The sequence below is a fragment of the Nicotiana sylvestris genome, chromosome 9, assembly GCF_000393655.2.
Source record: "Nicotiana sylvestris chromosome 9, ASM39365v2, whole genome shotgun sequence".
In the NCBI taxonomy this organism is placed as follows: domain Eukaryota; kingdom Viridiplantae; phylum Streptophyta; class Magnoliopsida; order Solanales; family Solanaceae; genus Nicotiana; species Nicotiana sylvestris.
In genome coordinates, this window is record NC_091065.1 from 53,443,713 (window position 1) to 53,449,346 (window position 5,634).

Below are 5,634 nucleotides of genomic sequence, written 5' to 3' on the forward strand. Positions count from 1 at the left end.
GCGCTCACCTGGAGAACGAGGGAATTCATTTCAAAGTTTTATGTTAGTGGCAGGTGCCCACCTGGAGAATGAGGGAATTCATTTCAAGTTTAACTTAGAGGTAGGCACCCACCTGGAGAACGAGAGAATTCATTTCAAAGTTTTTTGTCAGTGGCAGTCGCCCACCTGGAGAACGAGGGAATACATTTCAAGTTTAAGTCAGAGGCAGGCGCCCACCTGGAGAACGAGAGAATTCATTTCAAAGTTTTATGTTAGTGGAAGGAGCCTACCTGGAGAACGAGGAAATTCGTTTCAAGTTTTAAGTCAGTGGCAGACGCCCACCTGGAGAACGAGGAAATTCATTTCAGAATTATTTCAGTTTTAAGCAAGTTGCAGGCACCCACCTGGAGAATGAGGGAATTCATTTCAAGTTTTAAGCAAGCTGCAGGCGCCCACCTGAAGAATGCGGGTAATCGTTTCAAGTTCAAGTCATTGGCTGGCGCCCACTTAGTGAATGAGGGAATTCATTTTAGTTTAAGTCAGTGGCAGGCGCCCACCTATAGAACGAGGGAATCCATTTTAAGTTTCAAGTCGGTCGTAGCCGCCCACCTGGAGAATGAGGGAATTCATTTCAAGTTTTAAGTTATTGGCAGGCGCCCACCTAGAGAACAAGGAAATTTCATTTCAAGTTTTAAGTTGGCCGCATGCGCCCACCTGGAGAACAAGAGACTTTATTTTAGAGTTACTTTCAATTCTCAAATTCAAGAGGTATCAGGAGCCCGCCTGAAGAACAGGTTCAACATTTAATTTCCAAGATTCAAGTTAGAGAAGCATCGGGAGCCCGCCCGAAGAATAGGGTCAACTTTGAATTTTCAAGTTCAAGAAGTATCAGGAGACTGCCTGAAGAACATGGTCAACGTTCAGTTTTTAAGTTCAAGTCAGAGAGGCATCAGGAGCCCGCCTGAAGAACAGGGTCAACTTTCAGTTTTCAAGATTCAAGTCAAAATCAAACAGGAGGATCCCGCCTGAAGAATAGGGTCAACTTTCAATTTTCAAATTCAAGTCAAAGACAACAGGAGGCTGCCTTAAAAACAGGGTCAACATTTAGTTTTCAAGTTCAAGTAAGAGAAGTATCAGGATCCCGCCTGAAGAACAGGGTCAACTTTCAGTTTTCAAGATTCAAGTCAAAGACAACGGATCCCGCCTGGAGAATAGGGGCAATTTTTAGTTCAAATCAGAAGTAGCACGAGCCCCCCCCCCGAAAGACAAGGTTTGCAAGCTCAAGTCTACTCAAAGTTCAAGTTTATTTCAAGTACAAGCAGCAGGATGCCCGTTGAAGAACAGGGTCAACTTCTAGTTTTCTTCAAATTCAAGTCAGCAGGATGCCCACCTGAAGAATAGGGTAAATTTTTAGTTTCATGTTGAAGGAGCAAGTGGAGACTCAATGAAGATTCAAGACAAGAAGTAGATAGAATCTTGTGTTTTTCTTTTATTTTTGTTGTAATTTTTCCTCTTAATTTTGATGTAGTGGCAGGAATCGCAGACCGGAACCTCGACGGCACCTGAATCGGCTCTCCACCTCGGTACTTCATTGCTTTTCTTACTTCTGAACTACACGTGGCCGGATTCCTTTATAGCCAAGGATATGTAGGCAACTCAGATACCAGGGCTCGGTCACATTCTCCTTTCTTTTAGTTTTTGGTCTCTCTAAATAAGGGTCAGGTCAAAAAACCTGTCTCGTCGTTCTTTGTCTGGAAACTCTTCGTATTGCCAGTCAAAGAAGGGCAGCTGTAGACATGTAACCCTACCCGAGATTTTACACCATTTAGTGCTTATATATTTAGTCTAGGTCTAATATCGCTATTTTAACTAGTTTTGACTCTTTTACTGTATTTTATCACAAAAATAAAAATTACAAAAATAGTTTCATTAATGTTTTATAGTCATTCTATTTTAATAGGATTTATTTTTATAAAATCTTGAAAAATACCAAAATAGTTTACAATATAATATTATTTATTTTAATTAATTAGAATTAGTTTTCTATTTAATATTATAAATTTTATATCATTTTTAGAAAAAAGAGTATGAAATTTGAGGCTAGTTTTGTTTGGTCTTTATTCAAGAGGTCCAAAGAGATGGCCCAATTTTAAAGCCCAATACCTTAACCCATCAGATTTTATAAACCTAAAAAAAACCTTCTTCATCTTCAACCTTAAGACCCTAAGAGACCTAAACCCCTCTCAGCCGTTCCATGTTCTTCACCTCACAACCAAGAAAATTCCTTCAACACCAATCAACCAACCAACCTAATTCCTCCAAAGCTAAGGAAGCAGTCGTAGCCCTCCCCCCTCCCCCCCCCACACAAAAAAAAACCCCATTCCCTTCAACATCTGATCTTCCTCACAAATGAAAAGGGCACCTTAGTATTTCCTGAACCACCACCCTAATCTCTAAGACCAGACCCAAAATTGGCCATGAACCATAAGAGAAGAAAGAGGTAGCCGAAAAATCCCTTCCTCTGGGCCTACTACTGCCTCCAATTTTTCAAAATGAACGACCCTCGAACTATAATTTTCCAACATTCAAACACACGCACACACGAACAAAGTAATGAACAAACACACGCACACACGGACCAAGAGCCGCTCGAGTCCCTTTCCCCATTTCTCCAGCTCTCGTCCTTTCTATGATTGCCGCTGCCGTATGTGGTGACCGGTGACGGCCATGACTGTTGTTGCGGCTGAAATCTGTTTTTGCCGAGTGGTATCGAAATCGGGGCATTGAAGTCGTTTGAGTTCGTAGTCTGAGGTTTCCGGACAGATTTGCAGTTCCCATTGCTTCTCCCTGTTTATGATCGAGTATCATTGTTTTGGGGACTATCTCTAATGCAAAACAGAAGTGGAATTTCGTCTCTACATTAAGGTCCATTTTTTTACTACTTTGCTATTTCATTTCTAACTAATGATGTTTGTTTGCCTCTTATGCTTTTTTTTCTGTTTTGTACGAGTACTTCTCATGTGTAATGTGATGGGTGTATCGTATTTGATTATTATTAGTTTAATATATCAAGGTAGCAAGGTAGTTGTTAGAATTGATCAAAACATTTATTTGATTGAATCGATCTAGGAAAACCTGTATAATTGATGTTGAATACATATTAGTTAGAGGAAACAGTGGATAGTGGGTTTGGGAATTCAAAGTAAAAGAATTGCTTCATTAATTTGATCGCCAGGAGCATATTTAGGCCGTCACTTGGGTAGGCAAGCCATATGATTTTTGTTAGTTTTGAGGTGATAGGTCGTTCCCTTAGTTATATTTATCCGGGGAATGCCCCGAAGTATTTTTATATATTTTATTCGGGGGAATGCCCCGTAGTATTCTGTAATTGGAGGCCAAAAGCGAACTCGTAGTACTTTTATTCTTATTTCAATTTTATTTTTATCTTTCTTTTATTAAGTGGAAAGATCTTGAGCCTCTTTTGATTGTTTATTTTCTTTTTGTGTGTTTTACCTCGATTTAAATATTTTAAAAGCCAACTAGATCGGGTATGTAACCGTGACTTTTATGGGACTCGGGAAATGCCTAACATATTCTCCCCGAGTCAAATGAACCCCCTTATCTAGAATTTCTGGCGCAGACTTAGTTTTAGAGTCCCAAGTGTTTTAAAAGGGAAAATTGTTTTTAAACTGTGACCTAACACACCGAAACCAAATGTCAGGTGATGACTCTGAAATATCTTTTAAAACACAATTTTGTCACTTTTCAAATTGAAAACCCTTTTGAGTTCAAAATCTTTTTATTATTTTAAAAGGGGTTAAGTGAGGGTGAAAAAAGGGGTGTGACAGAATTATTATTTGTGTTTATTATATTTGTGATTTCGGATTTAGGTTGTGATTCCGTTCACTCGTCTGTGTCCTTATTATGGTATTCCGCTGTTACTTGTTATTTCCTTCCTTATTGTAAATTTCAGTATTGTTAGCCATATCGCGTAGTCTTTATGTAGATATCATGTTTTGTTGTTCCTATACTTATACTTGTTAGATTATTAAACCGATAGGTATCTTGACTGTTCCTCGTCGCTACTCCACCGAGGTCAGCCTTGATACTTAATGGGCACCGCTATGGTGTGCTCATACTACACTTATGTAGATTTTTTTATACACATCCAGGTAATTGTTTGTTAGTAGCTATACGGATCGTTGCTGTGGAGACTCAAGGTAAATCTGTTGCTGCATTCGCAGGCTTCGGAGTCACCTTCCTAATTTTGTATTCACACTGTTTTACTTATTTCCAAACAATTGTATTTAGAAGTTGTTGTAAACTATGTAGAGCTTATAACTTGTACTTCCGGTTTTGGAAAATTGTAAATTCTATAAAGATTTCTATATCGAGACTGTTAGTCTTTCTTATTATTGTTGATATTCAGTAAATGTTAGGCTTACCTAGTCCATAAGACTAGGCGCCATCACGATACCCAACAGAGGGGAAATTGGGTCGTGACAGGTGTTTGTATTGGCTTTTAAGCTAGTCAAATTAACTTTTAAGCTCTTTTTAGCTTCTTTTTTTCGTGTTTGGCAAAGTTAAAAAGTGATTAAAATAAGTTAAAAATTGCTTAAAACAAGCCAAAAGCAATAAGTTGGTTGCCTGGCAACTCCAACTTATTGCCTTTTGGCTTAAAAGCTATTTCTACTGAAAAGTCACTTTTTTTAAGCCAATCCAAACGGGCTTTAAGGACAATTTCATCAAGTACTGATTCTATTTGCTACTACCGCCTCGTGCCAAAGTCTCCAATGCGTCACTGGATTTGATCTTATAACAATATCAATGGGAAACATCCAAAGTAGTAAAAAGGAAAAGAATGGTCCTGGTAAAGTACTAATAAGTCAATCTTATGAAATGTGAATATAGTTGCTTGATTATTTTCAGGGTAGCTTCAATTTGCAAACAAGATTTAAGAAATTAAGAAAAAAAAGAGATCGAGAAGGGCATATTCGAACAAGATTTGAAGTGTATGGGTTGAGAATATTTATTTTTCTTTTGAATTATTGAGTTATAAATTAGAAATTTGTACATGTTTGATGATTTTTTAGAATAAATACAGAATGTAAACAAAAGCTACTGGTTGAGGGACGCATAGTCGAAGCTCTACATCTGCCTGACAGCGCGTGGGAAGGGTCTCCCTTTGCATCTCGCTGAATGTTACTAAAGGAATAGAGATGAGTTGTCTCTCTCTATACTATTTGTGTTTGAATGTTCTTGCCTTTTCAAGTACTCTGATGTTTTTCATGTTGACTCTCTTCCTAGTGGCTTCTCACTCTTGTGGGCACAGGTTTCTTGCTCTGTTTATGCGTAGGAGCTCGCTTTTTTCCCGTCTTGACTAATCATTTTATGGTCCTCTTCTATTGAAGGTTACGCTTCTATTGATAAAATGAGTAGTCAGATATATATATAGTTCGCTGGGTGAATGTCTAGTGTTTCAGGATTATGCTCGAGCACCTAAACCTCATTCTTGGAAGCTTGCCATTGATCCTTGTCACCAAACATTGTCGTCCCTCAATACTCGATCTTCGATCTTTCATTTCCTTGGATTTCTCCATTAGGGTAGCTCATATCATGTAGTTTCACATGTACCAATAATATTACTTCCTCCGT